This window comes from Lepidothrix coronata, unplaced genomic scaffold (genome assembly GCF_001604755.1).
Source record: "Lepidothrix coronata isolate B3197 unplaced genomic scaffold, Lepidothrix_coronata-1.0 Scaffold202, whole genome shotgun sequence".
NCBI classification, from domain to species: Eukaryota; Metazoa; Chordata; class Aves; order Passeriformes; family Pipridae; genus Lepidothrix; species Lepidothrix coronata.
The window spans coordinates 1248508-1270976 of NW_016690382.1; the positions used below are offsets into that span (position 1 = coordinate 1248508).

The 22469-nt window shown below is 40.8% G+C and overlaps 1 protein-coding gene across 1 annotated transcript in view; it reads left to right on the plus strand.

Annotated features, from left to right (window-relative positions):
- The window catches only part of ERC2 (ELKS/RAB6-interacting/CAST family member 2), a 436730-nt gene extending 428092 nt beyond the window's left edge, over window positions 1-8638 (plus strand). The window contains exon 19 of the mRNA XM_017832458.1: window positions 5657-8638. The gene's annotated coding sequence lies outside the window, so the exon portion shown is untranslated. The remainder of the gene's footprint in view (window positions 1-5656) is intronic.
- The last annotated feature ends 13831 nt before the right edge of the window (window positions 8639-22469 follow it).

Below are 22469 nucleotides of genomic sequence, written 5' to 3' on the forward strand. Positions count from 1 at the left end.
CCTGTGCTGCTGAGTCACGGCCGCCTCCTTGAGCGGACTGAGGGTCTCCTGGAATCTACAGGAATTCTTCCATCATCTTCAATCCGCTCCAGCTCAGCCCATGGCAGACTGCTGCACTGAAACCATCCTTAACATTCCCTGTAACTCTTTTTGTAATTCAGTGTCAAAGTGACAGATTGAAGGATATGTGCTGAGTTTTCTCATATTTCTGAAGAGCTTTGATTTGGACTGGACTTGTTTTATGAAAAGAAAAAGGTTATAAGAAAAAAAATAGCTGTCTTTCAACTCATATAGCACTTGTCTAATTTTGATTTATAAACATTCCCAGTAGAGAAGGCATCCTTGTCCAAATAGTCTCAAGGTTCATAAACTTCATCTAATTTTATGATATAATTGTACAGTAGTTTTCAAGGACTCTTACTCTCTAGAGGGCTTGAATCCATTTGATTTTATTCATCCCAATGGTATCTGCTTTTATCCCTAACTAAGATTAACAATTCTGGCATTATAGCAATATGGAAAGTTCATCACATTCGTGCAGTGATTCTACCACCAGCTGCAGATCCTTCTGAAGTTTACTGTGTAGTGAATTTAAAACATAAATAGCAACAAATGGGATAAATAATTTCTTTGCCAGAAATGGAGCAAAGTTAATTTTGTCTTTATAAATAACTTTTTATGCTGATGGGTTTTTGAGAACCTTTCAATATTTAATTAAATCACAGGGTTTCTGGATCTTTCTTTTGAATATGTTTTACTCATGTATTTACCATTTTTAAACTTTTTAGTAAGTAACTATAAATAATTGAAAAAAATAAAAAGAAAAACGGGTTTACTTTTAAAATGTAGCTAAGAAGACATTTTCTAGCATCTAAGAAATAAACCTCACAATTGCCTGTTAAAAATTAAGAGTTATCATTACCAGGGATATTTCACGTTATTATAAAAGAGAGATTTGTTATTAGAATTTTGTAAACCAGGTTTGAACTCCTTATTTTCTGAAAGGACCAGTGCATTAAGAGTAGAGCAGGACACCTTTTGCCTGGGTGTACCTGAATGTTGTCAGACAGTTGCAGATCTCCCAGGTAACATTTCCTTAAGTGGAGTTTTTAAGAATGACTAAAATTTGTTCTCCTCCAAGCAGGGTGTTTACTTTCTGTGTCCAGTGTTCTCCAGATAATGTGCAGTGCTGCACTCACCTTTCAAATCAAGAAACTTCCTCGAGCATTACTTTAACCTGTGGGCTTTATTGATTTGAGATGTAAAAAACTGCACGCCAAAACTTTGGTTATTGTAAGTAGTTCTAAACAAGAAAGACTAACATCAGTTTTGACAACAAACAAAACCAGTTTTTGTTCTATCGGTTATGTTTAAAAGATTCCAATTTCAAACCAAACACAACTTGTGGTTATTCTGTCAGATATTTATATAGCCACTGGGGCGCCATAGTTATGCACCGCATACATCATTGTATTTTTAAAATGTACTTAATGAACATTTTTTCTTTTCTGGTAACTACTTCATTGCCTTAAATGAATGCATTCCAATAGAATTTGTAACAAATGAGCACTTTGTGTTTGCATTAATGCCAAACACGTTTAACAAATTTTTAACAAGGAACACTGGCAAAAAGCCAAACTCCTAGAGGGACACTGAAGGAATGCTATAAATTTAAACTAGATTTTACCTTTTCACTCAGCTCAACAAGTGTCTTAGGTGTCTTTGGCATCTCAGCATTGGAAGTTTTGTACATAGGTTGGATACAACTTTATGTCTTAGTTTCTCTTCTTGGCCCTCCTCACGTGAGGTTTTCCTATCGATATAACAGGCTTTAACAGGTTACTGTATTCTTTAGAAAGTGAGAGGTGGGTTTTCATTCTTTCCACAAGAGTTCAGCCAGGAGGAAGTAGCAAAAATGGTATTTATTGTTGGGGCTGTAATGACAGAGAGGTTCAAATAGCACATATTATGCCATTGTCATATCCTGTGTTAAGGGAACTTTGCAGTGGCAAGCACTCCAGCAGATCTGTGCTACCCAATATTGTTTCTTGTGCTGAGTTGCAAATATCTGGGCTGTGATCGTGTCTGCAACTGCACTTCAGGGGCAGGGAAAAGCAGCCCACAGTGCTCCCACTGGTCCAAGCTCTGGGCTCACACAGAAGCCACAAGCAGATTTTTGGCTGAATCAAACTTCTGGGGGGTTTTTCAGTTGTTAAGTTATGCCCACATGGTACATGTCAGTACAGACCTTGGGAATCACCTAGTCTGTAATACATGTTCGTATTAAAAGTGTTATAAGTAGCTCCACAAACCACATGCTTGCTCTTTACTTGTAACTTAATATATTAATTTAATTTTTACTGTGTTATTTCAGTTTTAATCAAATGCAGGAACTGAAAAATAATAATACTTAGCACTCATCCAAGACTCTTAAGGCACATTACAAACATTAAGCCTTGCAAATTCCTGTGAGGAGCCTGATGTTATGCCTGCTGTAGCAAAGAGAAAGTTAGGCACAGAAAAATAATATGATTTTTGCTTAGTCACAGAATAAGCTGGTGGCAGGGACAGAATTTAGAGTGGTATGTGCCAAGGCTTTGTTTTAGTTAATGAAGTCATTCTTTTCATGGTTTTGCACAGATAAAGGTAAAAATTGAGAATACATTTTTTTTCCTTCATGCCATTTAGATTTTGTTGTTGCAAGAGGCACAGGCGAGTCCCAGGAGGTCACTTGAGAAAGACCTTATGAGTTATAGCCTTATTTTTTAAATACTACTTTTTAGTCTAGTTACTTGTTTCCAGAAAATGAAATAATTTCCCATCATTTGTTGGTACTCTGACTGCAGTAATGATGAATGAGTCTGGAGAAGGAAACTAAGGAATTCATCCTGACAGCTTTTTAAAAGATGTCACATTATAGTACAGATGCCTTGTCATGGATTAAGAAGCAGAAATAACCCTAATAGGTTTTCATTAATGATATCCTTCTCTACTAACATTTGGTCAGATACCAATTCCCTGTAATAAAGTGGCTATTCCCTCTCTTTCTGACTCACTAATTACCATATCAGTTGCTGGCCTTTTATGTAGGTACCATGTGTAACAGGTTAGGAGAGGGCAATTTAAGCCTATGTGAATGGGTATCTGTTTTTGTATCTGGGTGCTTGTTGCAAACATTTGGAAAGCATATGGTGCATAATGGACATTAACCCAGATGTCAAAAATAGCCTGCATTTTACTACTGTTATTAAACAGTTTCCCCTTTAACCCCTTTGTGTTTACCCACTCTCTCCAGCTTGTTTCTGCAAATCACTGCTGAGAGGAAAGGATTGGAAGTAAAAAGTACTAATCAGGCAGGTGTCTTTATCCAAAGGAAAAACAATCTGAACAAATATTTGTGGGCTACTACACTTTTATATCTTCACATCCTTCTGCTGTTTTCATTGACTGGTATCTAATGGACTGACAGAGGTGCCAAACTCATAAGACATTAATTTCAGCTGGAGCACTGCTGAATTCAGGCCCAATGTATGTTACCAAACTTTATTTCTGTTTTAGAGGTTCAGTGACTTGTCCCAAGTACAGCATTGAAGAAACAAATATAAATTTAATTTACTCAACCTCAGTTGGTATTTGACAGCAATATCCTTTTATATATTTATTTGGCTTACTTGAGAAATACTTTGCATTTCCTACCTGTGGTGAACAAGTTTTTGTTACACTTCCAATACATGTATGGTTTCCTGATGAATGGGTGGGTTGATTAAGTGGGTGACGTTTATTTGGGGCATTTCATTCTATAGCAAAATCCCAATGAAAATCTGGGGAGCAACCTGGAGGGAGAGTGCACTTTGTGTTTTTTTGCTCTTCCTCAGATTGGACAATTTGTTCTGGGTTCTTATTTTTCCAAGCATAAAAGAGTGTTAATTGCAAAGGAACTTCAGCTTGTAAAATAGCAACTATATTGAAGATTTGCTGTGGTTACGTTTTAGTGAGCCTGTTTTAAAAATCTAGGCATTATTGTGCTACAGTTTGTGGAATGTCCTCTCCTCGTTAATTTACACGTGCTCTTCCTCTGCCTGCCCATCTCTTTGCATGATGATTAGGAAATTCTCGGCACCCAAAAGAATGGGAGCTATGCACAGTTCACAAAACGTAATGCATGCTCTGACTTACAGTTTTCATAAAAAGTTTGCAAAGATTTTATGTGCCAGAACTAGTAACATGATCTACTTTAGGAACTCCCTGGCTTTCCAGCTCTGCAGAAGTCATTTTTTAGACCATTCAAGGGCCAGATCCAAAACTTGTTAAAGTCAGTGGGAACCTTTCCACATTTCAGTGGGCTTTGGATTAGTCCCTAAGTGTTTTAACCAGAAGAATTGTACCAACCCCTCACTGAAAAAGCAGAACTATTCATCTAAGTTTGTATGATATAAACTGTTACATGTACTTTCGTGCATATATATGAACTCGAAAATAAGGATTTAAAATAATTTTTGAGTTTATTCTGTAAGCAGTGTTTCACTTTACTCACAGAATAATTTTCCCTTACAAATATTAGATTCTAGAATTTAAAGGGGCTTTTTAGTCAACTAGTTCTATTTGGAAAAACATAAGTTTTCAGCTGTATACAAAAGCATAAGCATTGTATGGCAATTTCTTTTCTTACAATTGGATGTTTTGGAAACTTCTAAGGTTACATAAATGGAAGGGCAATAACAGAGAATCCCATACATAATGCATTTCAGATTTTCTAGAAACAGTCAGTGGATAAATGAACAACTGCCCTGTAAGGGAATCATTTAATTCCTCCCACTCATCTGATATATAGATAATGTGAATAAGACTAATTCACTGCTCTCTGCTCACGAAGTTGCTTGCAGCTCAACTGGTGTAACAATGAAGATCATTCAGGTCTCACTCTGTAGCCGCTTACAACCAGACACAGGTCTGTAGAAGGCAGGAAGGCTCTTCCCACTGACTGACTTGGGCTGACACCCATTACCTCTCACAGTCCTCCAGGTTTTGGCCATGCCAAGCCTGTGATTAGTGGGAGTGTGGCTGAAAAACTCATATCAGACTGTTCTGAATTGTAACTTCTGTAAATCTGAGCTTCTTGTATCCATGAAACCTTTCTCTGCTGTGAGAGAAGTTAAATAAGTACTTAAGAACTTAAAGTGAACTTAAAGTGCTTAAAATATAATGACAAAACGGTGCTTCAGTTTTGGAGAGTTGCTCGAGGTACAGTATATTCCTACCTAACATGGAGATAAATGCATGACTCCTTTGGCTGCCACATAAAAATATTTAGTTTTATTAATAGCATTACTCCTTCAAAGCTACTGTGCCTATAGACAAGATCAAAAAACCCATTGTTTACATACTCACAAGCACAATAGAATTTTACATCTTAGGAATTTAAAGTATTTCCCATTTAGGGGGAATCTTGTCATACAAATCAGCAATAAAACTAATTGCGCCCCTATGAACATAGTAAGTGTGTTCGAATCGAATTTAAATGCCTTATTTAATCCTTAGTCCCTAGAAAAGCAATATACCCACTCATGTCAATGAGAATCTCGGTCAGATGAGAAGTAGAATGTTCTGGATGCTTCAATCATGTTGTTAATTGGAATATTTTGTTCCCTTGTTACAGTTGTCAGAGGAACTAGCGAAAAAGGAAGAAAAAACTGTAGCACTGGAAGGTAACAATGATAATCTATTGCATTGGATCTCCAAACATGACCATGATATCCTGGAGAAGATCACAGATGCAGAAAATGAATGCTAAGGTTGATATCTAATGAAATGCTGCATTAATTGGCATTTTCTCCATTATTTCTTGTAGTCTATTGTGAAATTAGATACTTTGGAAAATAATGAAGGAGACTCAAGCAGAAATTATAAGAGCTTCATTTCTGTTTTAATGGGTCTTGTGAGTTATTCTGTTTTCACAAAGAAACCATCTGTTCAGAATATGATTGTTTAATGAAGTTCAGTTAAATAGGTTATTTAACTAATTTTTGGTAAATTAATATTGATTTTAATAAGTAATTCAGATTCTCTTAGATGTGGTATCTGCATTTGCTGATTTTACCTAGTCTATTCTAAAGTATCACTTCTATTGCACTAGATTATCAAAGAGGTATTAGTAAAATGCTATATAAGGGTGTTGGCATTAACCTTACCCCCAGTTAGATGTGGGCTTTTCCAAAAAGTAAAAACAAGCCTTTACCCTCCTCTGTTTTCTTATATCTACTGATAAAATAATATCAATTAAAAAACCAAAACCAAACCAAACAAAAAACAAATATTGATAATATAACCGGTATTAAGCTCTGGGCCAGGTTGGAAATGAAATCAATTTTTGGTACTAATAACTGATGAAAACGATTAGCTTTATGAAAATATGGTGTGTGTCTCTGACAATGCATAGGACATCTAATTTGAACATAAATATATGATTATATACAAGATGTATCTATTCCGGGATGGTAAAAGCTTGAGGCGTATATAAATACATATGTATGTATATATATGGACATGTACACAAGGATGTATCAACCTTTTACCATCCAAATGCATACATGTTTTCAATGATAAAAGCTGGGACTCTTAACAAACAAACAAACAAAAAACAAAAATAAAGATAAGATTGCTGTGAATACAGTATATGCACTAGGTCTCCTGTAAATGTGGAACTGTTTGTTATTGTTCTCTACATTGAAAAACAGTCTCCAACATGGACCCCAATGAATCTTAGATGTTAAAGAAAATACCAAGGAACAAATAGCACTTAAAGGCTGTTTGTGTCAACAAAATGTGTCTAGTAAAATAAATTTAAAGCACATGCAAGGAAAAATAAAAATGTGAAGTCATTACATTCAGTGAGAGACTATTAACTGACAGTCAGATCTCTACAACTTCTCAAGGAGAAGTTCCTTTTGACTCCACGAACATTTTCAGTCAGTCTGGCAAACATGTGCAAAAATGTTTGGCTGTTTTGTTGAGGCATCTTTTTGTCCATGGAAGAAATGCTTCCATGCTGATGGCAGTGGGAAGAGAATAGCTGCATTTTTAAAGGACAAACAATAAATTTAAGCATGGGTGGCCTTAATCCTTAGTAGTTTTTCTTTGCTGCTGTAAAAAAAAAAATAAATCTCAATGGATACTCCTAAAGTCTTGCACTGAATTTAGAAAAATTATTTTTTGAACCTGTGGTGCGATTAACTCCTACATGAGCCATACATAGTAACCCCTTTAAAATTATTATCTAGAGATGATATTTTATTTACTTGTACCATGATTCTTGGTGCAATCAAAGAGCAATTTATTCGAGCAGGAGCCCTGCTGGATGTTACTGTCTTCAGTAAATAGAGTAAAATGTATAGAATTAGCATAGCGTAGATAATCCCAATTTCATTCATGTTTAAAAAGTTTGTCCTTTAACTATCAATGGCATTTTAGATCTTTGTTTTTGAAACAGCAAAGCTTTGAGGAGTATATTTAGCACATATGACAAATGTTGCACTCGGAAACTCAGACAACAAAACTGGTTTCTCATGACAAATTTGTTGTCGCAGTAGGGGACAATCGTCTGTGTCTCTTACAATCAGGTCTTTACCTTAACTCTGCAACCGAATACTTGAAGTAGGATGTAAACTAGGGGGAAAATAGGGTCACAGATACAAAGCTGTATAGTTAGATATTTATATGTACGTGCCAATTTTGTCACAGGTATTATTTTAGGGGCATTTTTGCTCCGCTCATGTTGGTAAGAGTATTGATCTAAACTTTTATCAGGGCCTAAAAGTTAGCCCCTTAAAGAGGAAAATTTTGTCTAACATTGCTTTTTTCCTTTCTTGCTTATTTTTTTTTCTTTATTTTCATTTCATGTGATACTCTATGATATTTGGAGAAAATCTTTCATATACTGAAATAGAATCTCGGGGTTTACAATAAACACTGTGATGTTGGGAAGTATTTTATTTCAGCAATGTTTGGTAGATTTTTTTTTCCCCCTCTAAGTGTAATGAAGCAAACCAACTTTTGGTTAGCATTTAAGATAATGATTATTATTTTAATGTGAGATCAGTCTTGTACTGCACATTCTTTCTTTCATTTAAATGTACAGTATGAATTTTGTATTTAATGAATTTTGTGTATCCAGTATGCACGTACCTGCACATTGACTTTCATTTGAAAGTGGGTTTCAATTTACTTTTTAAACAGTGTTTATGAAAAGACCTCAGATGTGTTGACACAAACTATATCCGCAATGTTTTTTTTTGTGTGTGTAGGGTGACGTTTGAATGTGATGTTCTGCAGCAATGGGTCAGTATTCCCTATTTACCTTAGATCCTCATTTGATAGTGCTTCTTGTAATAATTTTTTCAAGTGAGTGGCATGTTCTGGATTGTGATATTGATATATGGTTAAGGACATTGATATGAAACTAAGGAATTCCTAGAAATTACCAGTGGGCATGTATTAGACAGTCATTGTAATTTAATGTCTAGTAGAAGTGTAAAGTACCAAGGTATTTAGAGTTCATAACATTGTTATCATGTGTATGGGAAGTATTTAGTGTTGATCAGCTTGTTTATATTCATCAAATAAACTTTGTTTCTTTCTGAAATCAGTGTTGTGTCATTAAAAGTAGGTTTAATGACTGTAAGAAAATGTGTGAGAGATGTTTTCCACATGGTAAATCTATCACACTCCTTATTTCTCTAATTGCTACCATTCAAAGTAATTTATCTTCCTGTTGTTACTATCACATAAACTGTTTAAGAAAGCATAAAAAGGAGAATGTCTCCTAGGCTCCACTCCCAGAAATGCTTATGAGCAACTTTACTAAAGTGAAGAATCATTTTCTGGATTGGGCTCTTAGAGAGCAATATGCTTTTGAGTGCGTTTCTAAAACATAATATTCTTGTGTGACCCTGTGTAATTGCATAGAAAATTACATTTTGTTTATGTACTTTACTGACCAAAAGCCATAAGGTGTGAAATTCTCTGCACAGTCAGCTCCTTTTTCAGCTGCCTGGTAAGTGGTTCCCCGTTTCCATTATGTTCACTTTTTTTAGAAAAGGAACTTTTGTTGACCAGGAATTTCTTACCTCATAGAACTCCCTGGACCAGCTCAGGGCACACACAGCAGGAGAATAAAAGGTAAGTTAAGTATGCATTTTACTTAGGTTATTTAAAAACACACAGTCTCTTAGTTTTAAGCTCTGTTTCTTTACCTATAAATTAGTTTTCTTGGTAAGAGAGTACTATGTACTAACACAAGATATTAAGTTTCACTTTTAACTACAGCTAAATATAAATTTATTGTGTATTCTACTTACGCCTGCTTAGCTTTGAGCTGCAATACCATAAATTGAGTAGTAGTTGCTTCTAGCTCCTTTCTAGACCTGCAGAGTTTTTCAGAGTGGTCTTGTCCTGTATTCAGGTAGTGTCTGTATTAGGGCACTCTCCATCCCACTGGAGACAAACATTTTTGATTCTGTTTTCCGTGTTGATCAGTTGCTGCTTTAAAGGCAGCTTCCATGTGGTGAAGGGGACAGTACGTGCCAATATGTCATACTGAGGTTATAGAGGGGACAACAGTGGGTTTGGGGAAACTGTCAAAGGCTCTTAAGCCTCTTTTCTGTAAGATGGTTTTCAGCAAGGATCTTTCCTCTGTAAAAAGGGGCTGTGAGGGGCCCAGGGGAAGGGATTGGACCAGCATGTTTGTGTCTGCTGGGGTGGGGAGCTCCCCAGAGGGCAACTGGGTGCGAGATCATATCACCTAATGTTGAAGTTTGAGTTTGTAGTCAAGAGCTCCTCTAGCCCTGAGAGAGCCTGAATAAGGACCAAGCTGAGGCTGAGGTTTCTTCCTCAGAGAGTCTGTTTGTTCACTCCAGGCTTGAGCCAAAGCAGCTCAAGGTTTGAGCAAGCAGGAGATTAAGCAGTGGGGGACGTTCAGGGGATGGAGCTATGTGTTGGCTTGCGTTTCAAGCCAACATGTCATTCTAGACACATTCTGAGAGCCCCAAACAGCTCTGTGCCAGTGTGAGTTGGATAAAGCCAATTTCAGAACACCTACTACAGTTGTTCACACTGTGCTCCAGGTCCAGGATTTGGTCCTGGAAGAGCCACACTAATCAATGCACACTGGGTCCCACCCCGCGTAGAAAGTACAGAGCAAAGGGGCAAAGAAGAGTGTGACTATGTGTCACCTGTTGATGTTGCTTCTCCAAAACATGGAACTTTTAATAACCAAAGTATTAAATCATTCGAAATAAAGCCAAGTCAGCTCTAAATAAGTAATACATTTCCCATTATGAAGTCAGTGGGAGCTCTGCACGTCGCCAGGGCATGATTTGACCCACATATGAAAAGTACAGCTGATGGGGGGCTGCTGTGCAGATTTTCCTCCTGTGAGATTACAGTGATGTTATTTCATGCTCCTAACTTTTCAAACAAGATATCTCTGTTTCAAATGCATCTTCTCAAACAAGAGGCAACCTCTGCCTTCATAAGGAATAGCCCAGGGCACATCATTACAGCTTTTGTATGGCCTGGAGGTACTGATGCAGGAGAAGCCCACCCTTGAAGGATGCAGTTGCAGAATCAAGGACTGATTTTGTTTGGGTTTGCATTCCTTCCACTCCTTGCTCTTGAAAATGACTCTTTCTTCAGAATAAGACAATTCTAACCCCAGATCTCCACAGATGCAGGGGAAGAGCAGGCACAATGCCAGTGCATCCTAAAGACAGTGCATGTGTCCCTTTGAAAAGCACACTTGAATTTGTGTTACAGACAGTTATATATTCCCACGAAGCTGCAAGTCTCACGACAGATACAAGAACTTTGAACTCACCCAGTTTCCAATGGAGGCGAGTGTCCAACTTTACAAAGGCTGTGCTTTTGGTACTCACCCCAGCGAGGCCAGGAGACAGCAGATGTTCTGGCAGCTGCAGTCTGCCTTGCGCTCGGGGAGCTGGGGCTGGAGGAGAGCAGCCAAGCTCCCTCCAGATGGAGCAGACAGGGAAGAGGCGAGTGGGAGGCTGCACAAGTAAGTTAGATAGCTCCAGATAGCAAAGGACTGATGATGTGTGGCTCCATGTCACCTAACCAACCTCAGAGAGGCTGCAAAAGAGAAATAAGCACCAACCCAGAGCTAACCTGAGCTCAGTAAGAAGCCTTCTTGTCGTGGGAAAATCAATAGGGAGGAAATATCTGTGCAGAATGCATGATAATGTAGCATGGTAACTACTTTTTATTTGAATGTAATTTGGACAAATGCATTACTCATAAGTGAGTTATCCAGGGCTTGCCAAATATGTGGTTAAACAGTTATTATAGCAAATTACACCATCATCTAAACACCTCTGTTTTGGCTCTTAGTTGTCTTCTTTTGCAATGAGACAACTTTTTTTTTTTTTTTTCTTGATTACTGTTGTCTAATAATGCTGTATTTACTGTTTTGGTTACCATAGAAATAAGTAATGGCACAAACAACAACATGCCTACAAGAGAATAAGAGCATTTTCTGAATTTCACAAGGAGAACACTCTTGTTAATGAAGACCTATGTGGTTGCGTAGTTCTTAACATAGCTCTCATGTCTATTGATTTGTGTCCTCATATGCATTTTATTATGGGCTTTATATTTCATTTTAAACTTCCAAAAATAAAGAAAAACAGCTGAGGTACATTTTTTTTTTTAAATGGCCAGATTTTGGTTAGAGGTTAACACAGGCCAAAAGAGAACTCAGCTCTGCCCTCGAGCCCTTGCAGTCCTGTTTTGTTTTGTTTTAATAAAAAGATCGTTATTACAATCCAGCGAGGGTCACAGAAGCGCGGTCATTCCAGACCAGCCGTACTCCTTGTGCAGCTCTCCTGCCCTCTGCACCTTCTCCAGCCTTAGATCAATCAAACCTGTGAAGGCAGGACTGTTGTCAGTCATGATAAGTGTGTGCATTAAGGGGCTAATCCAAACTTTACTGAAGTGACCTGAAAGACCATTGATTAAAAGTAAGTTTCTGCTCATAACCCGCTTGCTTCTTTCTGGAGCAAAAGTGTATATTTAGAGGAGCATGGGGCCAAATGTTTCATCTATATATCAAAACTTCAGCTAAATGTAATTCAAATGAACAAACTGATTTTTTGAATGCTTTGTGATAAGAAAATATATCTTGGGTTTCATTACTGAAGTTAATTTACAATGTGTTTTTTTTATAGTTGTCCTGACTGTGTTTCTAGGCCAGCACTCAACTCCTACCAACTCTTAACACAGTGTTTCATTATAGTGTCTTTACATTATGATCACTTATTTATTGTATTTGTTACAATTGAATAAGTACCACTCAGTCCATGGGGTAGTTTGCTATTGCTAAAGATAGATCTGCTATTGCCTCAAGGAGTAAAATGCATATATAGGAGTCTGTTTTCTAAAACAAAATAAATTCTGAGCAATCTTGCAGTCGGTGTTACTACAGGGAAAAGAAGAGGCAAAACAACCCCCATAATAATTAACTCCTGGGTCTGTCCAGGTAGCCGGTTTCTAGAGGATTTTTTCCAATTCTGATGCCATTCAGCATGTCAGAGTTGTTCACACTGAAGTTAAACAACCAGTCTCCGTATCTGAAAGCTGAAGGTTGTAAATCTCCCTTGTGAATGTTGCCTATGACAGGGAAGGAAAGACTTGCGTAATTACCACTTGTACTTCCTCAGAGAACATGAGCTCAAGTCTAAAGCAAGGAGTTTGGTCAATAAAACATCAAGGTCTGAAAACTACAGGAAAAGACCTGTCCAGCTCATATGATAAGTGTTTTTTTTCTTGGTTAAAAGAAAACTAATATTTCAGTGGAAGCCTCTTCTTCAGACCTGATTAATTTGCAGATATTCTTAATTTTTCTTCAAGATTACAAATAGTTATTGCAATTCATAGCTAAATTAACCGAAATATCTTACAATCTTCCTTCTATGTGAAGCATAGTGCACGGGATATAGTTATTCTGCTAAAATACAGAGAACCATTTACTAATCTAACTATAAATGTTATGATGGTCATCAGTGTCTTTGAACCAGGTTACAAATTTAAAATCAGAGAGCAGGAGTAGCACCTTGTTCCCACGCTACTGAAGTCAGAAGGAATTACTTTCAGTCCTTCTCCAGGCAGTGAGGGATATCAGTGCTTAGCACTTTGGGCTATAATTGGCCAGATAGCTTATGGAAGAACACAACTACTCACGTGAGCAAATTTTTACAGGACTTAGAGCCTTAAATCAATTATTAATGCTTTTTGGCTAATGTGAATACTCGTGGTCACACTGGTACCTTTTCATAGCAATCTTTGTCCACATCTGTTCTCTACTTACATCGCAGGGAATGATTTCAGTTAAAATGTTTATGCATTGCTGCTGTTCTGTTTGCTCGTCTCCATTGCAGCTTTTTCTACTTCCTGCAGTGCTTTGCACATTTTTTAGCTCTAAATTCCCTCACGCAGAAGTGCCATATGCAGTCTTTAAAAACTTCTTTTTGAAGGAACCCTGTGATTCTTCAGCTGCTTTGCCGTCTTCTGTAAGGGTGCACAGAGAACTCTGCACAAGGTAGGAGGCACTTAAAGTAAGACTGTCTGAAATTAAGCACATACTGCAGACTTGGATTACCTATGGGTCCTGTGCAATAGGAAAATGCTCTACTTCCTTTGATTGCTGTGGGATTTGAATATAATCAGCATCTGGCATGATAGAGACTGAAATACAAAAAAACCTTTTAAAATTTTCCTGATATACATTAGGTTGTCATCATCAGTGTCCCAAGGAATCAGGCAAACCAAGAAATGTTAAAATAGGTTGTTGAGAAATGTTGTTTTTTCAGAGTTCACCTGCCTAGTTTGGCTCAATGACTGTTTTTCCCTCTCAGTTTTGAAATTCCAGATACAAATGGTGATGCACAAACATTCGTTAAACTCCGAGGGATTAGTGAAAAATTGCATTGAAGGAGCATTTTCTACTGGTTTGTTGGACCTTGCCACCATAGCAAGTTCAGAGAAGAATTTAGATTACTTACCAATACAGATATTAAATTGCAGTCTGAAAATAAATGAGATATTTGAATTGAGTAATTCAAAGAGAGTAATTCAAACAGAGTAATTCAAACTGAGTAATTAAAATAGAAAGGAATGGTGCCTTGATGTGTGGTAGCCTAGTACTTCCAGGAAGGTCAAACACCAGAGGAATGGGACAAATTTAAAAAATCAGATGTTTTTTATTTTTCTAAATTTCTTCTTATTTGCATATTCAAAACATTTCAAAGTCACTGCCTTAAACTATGTTACAAACAAAATGGCAATTGAAGAGATAGTTTTGATGTGATGCACATCCTACTTGCACCGCAGGAATGAAGATGAAAAGGACACTTCTTTTGAGTGCCACATCTTAGTAAGTTCTGCAATTATGCTTTGCAGACAATATTAACAATTCTTATTAAATACAGGATATCATCTTAAAATGAATACCAGACTTTTAGGAAGGGCTTTGTAACAAACATTTCAAAAATCTGATTTTACTTTGAATTAGCTTTCAAAATCCAGTCCAGATATATGTAAAGAATATAGAACATAAATATATTTTCTAAAGTACTACAGTATGTGAAATTTATAAATTGTTACATGCTTTGCTAATGCAGCTGGGTGAAGCTTAGTCTCAGATCAGATAGAATCTTTTAGATAAATCATTTATGACTAGATGACTTCTTATCCAAAAGTCAAATATGTGATCATTTACAGAGGTCACTGGCTGTATTCTGCTCTGTGTTCCATAATCAGCTGAAATAAACCCCAGGAGTCCCTCCTGAATGTATACTCACAGGGTCACAGTATAATAAAATACTGCTCAAATTGTATTTCAGACAAGGAATGCTTTCCCCAAAACTACTCCAGTCTCAGGGACAGGACTGTCAATATGCATTGCAGTGCAAATGGCAAGTATAAAGTCCAGCATTTGGAAGGGGAGCGCCCTGCCTGCTTAGTGGCAAAAAGCCCTGCTGTGACACACATTTAACTATTTAAGTGACTTTTACAATGTATATTCTATACTCCTTTTTTACAGAGTCAAGCTGGGACTTACAACTAAGGTACCTTTTTGACACAGAGGAGAGGTACAAAGCAAATACTGAAAGCCTTGGGAATGTTTTCTGAACGAATATAAGCTGGTGTTATGGGATGGTGAAGAAATGCTATCAGATTCTGTGGAAATAGAGAATATCCTCAAAATATCCCAGCTGTGATAATGCAGCATCACAATAACTTCAGACCATATTGTCAAAAACAAACAAACAAACAAACAAGTCACAGGATGATGGAACTGCATGAAAATGCATTTCTGCCTGAAAAGCAGATAGGGTATTAGCCACGGGCATTTCCATCATTCCATTGAAATACACCTAAGTGATCATGAAAATGCAGTAAATGCTCAGTATAAAACCTTACAGAAAGGAATGACATTTTGTTTTCCTGTGGAGTTCACTACAGCCAGTGTTGGATCAATCAATACATCCACCTCCGTGCTGGGTAAGTTCCCCTGTAAGCCTCAGATGATCTGGAAGGAAGTGTTTTATGAAAATATTAGCAAAACAACTGATTAAATAAGGCAAAAATGCAAAATTGGCACCCTGTAATAAAGACAATTAGATAAACAAAAGTGCAATGACTATTATCAAGCAATCAAGTGGCTACTCCTGTAGCTGTTCCTTTGCTTGGCTGCTTTGTTAAAAGTGATATCATGGAGTCACCACTATGCTTTGAATTATAGGTTATTACTGGCTGGGTGGAAGAAATGCTGCGCCCAGGACAGATGCCAGCGAGGCAGGGCTGGGCAATTACCACCGCTGCTCACAGCAGCACACAGGCACTAATGACTACCTGTCATGCTCTCCCAGAAGCAAAAATACAGCTACTTGATGAAAATGCTTACAGTGTTCTGTACTATTATAAAGAGCAGATCATCTTCCATCTCGGTGGGACTGTCAGCTCCAATAACACAGTACACTGCTCAGATGGTTTCTCTCTGCCTTTGACTGAAGAGGCAGAACAAGAGGATTCACACACACATGGATGTGTGTGATGGACTCTGATACCAGAACTCAGAGTCTGGGGTGCAGCAGAGGCCTTACTGCAGGAGCCCTCATCCACTTTATTGCCAGGTCCTGCCTGGAAGCACAGTACACTTTCCACCACAGTCATCCTTGTTTCTTCCAATATTATACTATAAGCATGTTGTGTCAGGTCACTCCAAGTGACACTCTACACAGGCTCTAAACAGCAGAAGAGAATGAGAGGTGGTCCATGACAAATCAAGTTTCAATTTTTCAAGTTATTGATTTTAGCAGGAGAAGCACTTGCCGTAAGTGCCATGAGCCCCTTACACCTATTCCATATAGAATCCTAATACGTACTCCTCCACCTGGGCTGTGGCTGTGCTATCACTGTACCCTTGTGTTCTTCACTGTGGGCAAACACTCACACTGTCAGTGGCATTTTGAATAGCCTTCATAATTTTCATTTAAATTCAGGAAGATAATGTAGAGCTAAAACGGTACCTCAATCATTCCATGGAGAAATGAAGACAGTAGTATCACTGGGGCAACAAGGTTTGCCTAATCAAGTACTTCAAATGAAGAGTTCAAAACTAATCTCAACAGTAAATATCTTTTAGAGTGAGTTTTAAAACAATGCCGTATTCTAAATAAACAGGCAAGAATCAAGGTCAATTGACAGACTATTATGGACCTTGGAAGATAGGGTTAATTTTATCAGATGTGTTGCTCATGGTGCCTAGATTACTAGCTATCTTCAGAAATATATTGACTTCAAGCAGTCATGGATAAATATACATTGGCTTAGATGTTATGACATATCTTTAGTCCTAAGGAAATGATGAATTAGCTAAGTAGTCTTTAAGATAAATGTCATATAGGGGCTAACCAAGCTCCTTCCTCTCACTCAAGGACACATGGTTGAGACCCATGTCAGGAATGGATGTCAGACTGGTCCATGCTTATGGGAAATCTGTGGTGCCTCTTCGTACCCGTTCGTGATCTGCTCTTTCACCATCATTGAAACCTCCCGAGAGTCCCAGTTACCTGCAGTTCCTGAGTATGGCACCATGAGCATCACACCACCACCATGAAAATATGCCAGGCAGAAAATGGGATTTAAAAGTTCCATAAGGTAGAAGTACTACCTCATAAGGAGGATGATGATGTACCACCCAGCACAGTATGCGCAGCCCCAAACCACGTCTCGGACTGCCTGGGGTGTGTTGCAGTGTCAACAGAGAGCAACAGCAGTCTGCTTATGGGGTGTCTGTTCAAAGAGCAGAGACCCCCACAATGGGATCCCTCATCTCTACAGCTGGTGCTGGACTGCTCCTCCCTCCCTTTGCTGCTGCACTTGGGAACCTGAAGCACAGCCATAAGGCAGAGATCTGCCAGCGAGAGTGGGACTGCTAAATGACTGTGAGAGGTAAGGGATACAGTGGGCTGTGGAAAAGAGCCTTGTGCTGTCCTTTCCCCACTGTCTCCTGTGCTGACCCCTGCTGCAGCTGTGGCCTTCCATGCCCCACCTATTCCACAGCTCTCTGAGGCAGAACTGGGACACTGCGCTGGTCTGTAGTGTGACAAAGCTCCCTGCCTGGTCATCTCTGGAAAATGAAGTCTCTGTGTGCCTTTGTGTGTGCATATTGGGGAGAGTTATGCTCAGGGCACTCAGAAGAAACGTGTAAGAGCCCTCCAGAGTTTATGGGAGGTGCCTTTGGCCTCAGAGACAGAAGGAACTGGTAGCATTAGGAGAGGGTAAGTACTCTGTTGTTAAGGAGTGGTGGTGGGATTGTTTATTTTTCCTCCCATAAACTTTTTTTTAAGGTCCTAATGGAAACAAAGCAAAGTATTATTCCTCTAAAAGCACTATTCTTTAAGTAAACCAGACTCACTACTTGAAACATTCCAATGACATATGGTGGCAGCAGATCGGACGGGCGAGGTATCACTGAGATAAAGACCCACACACACAGGCAAAGGTACAAGGTGTGAGGAGAGGAACATGTGCCCCAGACACAGGCAGGACAGAGGAGAAAACAGCCAACACTTGTGAGGGCATAAACTTATCCCTTCAATAATTACCTTCAACAACCTTACTATTCCAGAGGCAAAAACTAAAAAACGTCAGAGCCCTTTCATGGTCTCTATAACTGCAGAGGTCTAGGCAGCTTTCACATGTTCTGTTGGCTGTAGAGGAGTCATGTCCTCCTTGAACACCTCCTTCAGACACCTGCACTGGCATCAGTACCTGAACCTCAGCTCACTGAGCTCAGTGTGCCAGAGCCAGGGCCGGGCACAAGCTGCTGCCCATGGCACCAGTCTCCCAGAACAGTAAAATAATCATTGCTGTGAGGCACCAAAACTCAGCCTCCCCTGCTCTTGTGAGAAGGGGGTTTTTTGACCATCTTGCACCTGGTGAGCTCACAACAGTCAAGCCCCATGCTCCAACAGATGTGCACTTAGTTGGCATCCCGACTGAATAGCTTTTAGAGTCACTTCTCTTTTCTGGAAAGGATTTTCTCATCTCTCTATTTTCCTCCATGATCCAGCACACATGCATGTTGTACCTGGGCTGTAGTTTCTGCAGTGGCAGTGAGGTTTGTTAGACCTCAGCAGAAGGGAATGAAAAGAACCCACCTGTGTTTTGCACATGAAAGACGAGAAATGAGTCCACAGCTGTCTTTCTCCAGCTGATAATGCAGACAAATGGGGGCTATTTGCTATGCAGTTCATTACTAGTAACAACAAATTGGTATAGTTATCATCAATTTAAATATAAAGTAGTATAATTTTTTCTACAGGCTTTGCAGGTTTGTAGATTGGTGTATTCACCAGAATTTGTAACACTTCATTACCCTGTAAACTTTCCTCTCTCGCCTGCATCTCACTGCATCTGAAATATGTCTTCATCTGGTTGACACGAATGCTAATCTAGACTCCATTTCTTCCTCTCTAGTGGTTTACTGCTGCTTCCAAATATCCTGGTTTCTTTCAACATCATGAATTTGGGATCTGAGAGATGGGAAGGGAACGGGGTGGGGATACATCCATACATGGACAGACATCCATACTCTTTTCTTTGTCTTCTAGTCTCTTAACTTGTCAAACTCTCTTCAGCAGAGTTCAGGCAAGCTAGAAATATAAAATTATTATTTAAAAAGAGAGTTTCCCTTGCTATTTCTTGCTTCTAGTGGCTAAGGAGTAGGAAAATAACAATTATTGCAGGATTTGGCATTAAATCATCATCTTTGACATTTCTTTTGTAGTTAAGCCATCTTTTGGATTACAGGGTGGTCTGTAGAAAAACAGCTACGGCATGCTTTAGGAAAAAAAAGGCCCTAGGAAAGTCCATATATGATTTCAAGGCAGTTACACCTAAATCCCTTGCAGCTTAAAAGGTCATCCCTGGAGTAGATGAGCTGGGGGACATAGTGCAGGGGACATGTCCAAAGTGACACAACATATTTGCTCTGTCAAATGTTCATTGTGGTATGACCCTCATCTGAAAAAGCCTATATGCAGATACACTATGGGCACTAATACCAAAACAGCTGCAGATGGGCTGTGCCTTCACCATGGCTCAGTGTGATACCTGTCAGAATTCCTATGTTATATATTCAAACTCCATAATAAACAGACATATAGGAAAACACCTTCTTTCCTCGAAAGTTCTGCTTCCCAAACAGGTTCCTCATGACAAAATCCCATGCCTGTTGGCCCCTGACTGCGCAGCTGCCATTGGCCAAGGTGGAAAGATATAAATCACACAGTACCACACGTTACAGTGAACACAGGTGAGCAAGGGTTTGATGTGACCACTCCTTTGTTAAAATGCATTACTCTGCAGAAAAATGGCAGAAAGATGTCAAAACGACCAGAAATAATTTATTTCTGTCCTCCAGAGAATTGCAGAGAGACCTGACCTAAATCTCTAAAACCCTGCAGTGCTGCTTTTCGGGGTTCTGCTGTTTGGGCATTCAACGATGTTGTTACACGTCCCATGACATTACTCTGAGCATTTATATTTTTCTCCAGAAAACACTTTGATGTTGGCAGATCAACTGTCTGGTTACCTTAAGAGCTCCGTCGCTAACAAACCTGGAAAACAAAAGCTTAGGCAGCACGAATGCCTCTAACACTGTCAATACTTCTCCCTCCTGCCCCCTCTAGCTTCACCCAGCTGTTTTAAATAGTGAGGAGAAATTAAAATTCTTAAAGCCTTGCGGGATGTTTGGATTTCTGCCCTTTATTTCCACTTCCATGCGCCATAGCTTGAAAATTTGCCCGATTTAAAAATTCCCTGTTCAATTTTCTTTTTAAAAGCAACGACTAGGAATCCCGGGAAGGAAAATTATCTGGTGTTGGCTTCGCCCATTGCCAAGCTACCGCTCACAACCCTGCCCGTATGGATCGTCCTGGGCTTGGTGTTTTCCTGCGCCCGATGACATTATGCAATTACACGATGATAAACATCATTCGGGAATACAAATGCGAGAGGTAAACAGCTCGGGGCTCTTTATTAGTTTATTCCAGGCGATCTTTCTTGTTTTACTGCGCAGCTCCTCCCCTTTTTACAGTTTTCTGCTATTCTTTACTAATTCTAGTGATTTGAGAAATGACCTTTAACCTACGCAGTTTGCAGACTCCTAAAGGGGATAATTGAAATGCCACAGTAAACCAAAGGCAATAAAATATTATTTACTAGGCATAAAACTAAGGTTGGTCTTCTTAAAGGAACGAACAGCCCCCTTATTCCTCCCCCCTCCTCGGACCTGGTGCTACACCTAATTTATAAATTCCTCACCAGGCGTCCCGAGGAATGAACAGCAGCCCGGGCAGCGAGGATGCCTAATGGAAGGGCTCTTTGGGACATTAGGGAGTAAAGAAACCTGCCGGGAGCGATGCTGCGGCCGTCGGGGCGGTCAGGTGCCGGCGGGAGCCGCAGTGTCCCGGGCTGATCTCCTGCCCACTGTGGGGCGAGGGGGGCTCCGCGCTGCCCTGACGCCCCCGCCGCCTCCTCTCGCTCCCTGCCTGCGCCCCGAGCTGCCTCTGCTCGGCTCCCAGCGCCGGGGCCCCTCTCGGCGGCCCCTCCAGCGCTGCTCCCTCCCGGGGAGGCGACGGGCGCCGCCGGGCTCGGCGGGGAGCGGCGCCCCGGGCAGAGCAACGGAGGGGGCGGCCCGGGGGGCCCTGGGCAGAGGGGGGAGCGTGGGGGCCTGGCGGGGCAGCTGGCCCGTTCGGCGGAGGCTACGCTTACCTGGCGGGCAGCGCCCTGTCGGGGCGGACGAGCTCTTGGCCCGGGAGCAGGTGGGCAGGGGCTCGTGCCGGCCGGGATGTGCCTTTTCGCCCCATCGGGCTCCTGAAGGGATTTTATTTGCACTGGAATGGTTTTGAAGGAGTGAATGCTTTTATTGATAGCGGGGCTGCTCTCGCAGCTTGGTTGGATTTCCCAGGGCTGCTTTGATAATGTGCCCCCTCCCCCGAATCCCCCCGTGGACCCTCAGTTGCAGGCGGATACAGGGGAAACACTGCGGAGTTACGGCACGGCTGGGGGAAGGCTCCCATTTCCTGTGCTTGGGTGCACACCAGACGGGAGGGGTGCAATAAAAACCCTTTGGCTGAGGACTGCAGAGCGAGAAAAGAGCGAGGAGGTGCAAAGGGTCCGCGAAGCCTCCCTCGCCTGTAGCTCTCATTGGGCCTTACTTGATTGAACTCAAACAGTTTTGTCAACAACTTGCTAAATTTACAGCGGCAGAAAAGCCGCTGCAGAAAGAGGAACACGAGCCGTCGAGCTCGCTCCGTCCCCCCGCGTTTGGCAGGCGGCACACGCGGCTCGGAGCATGCGATAAACAGGACTTGTCAAAGAGCCGCCCGGCAGGAATGCCGGGGCAGCCCCTCGGCGCGGCCATGTGCGCCGCACATTGCACGCACATGTGTGCGGGGGGAGCCCCGCGGGGCTCTCCCGGCAGATCCCCGCGTGTGCCTATGCGCCCCCCCGCCCCAATCCCAGGATAACCAGCCGGCGGTGCTGGTGGGGGCCGTACACCCCCGCATGCATCCCCCCGGTGGGGTGGGCACAAGGGGCACCGCTTTGCACGAACTCTGCGTTCGCGGGGTGTCACGCCGAGCTTGACCAACGAGAATGGCGAGGCGATGGGGGCTCAGCCCCGCGGACGGGATGGGATGGGATGGGACGGGGGCGCGCACCACGGGCGCTCGCCGCGGGGCTGCGCGGGGTCCCGCTCGCTGCCGTACAGCTTTAAAATCCAGCCCCGACTGCAATAGGCCGGGCTCGGGCGCATGCGCTGCCCAGAAAGTTTTCCAGCTGCCGTTGGCTCGCTAACTTTTTTTTTCTTCTTTTCCTCTTTTTTTTTTTTT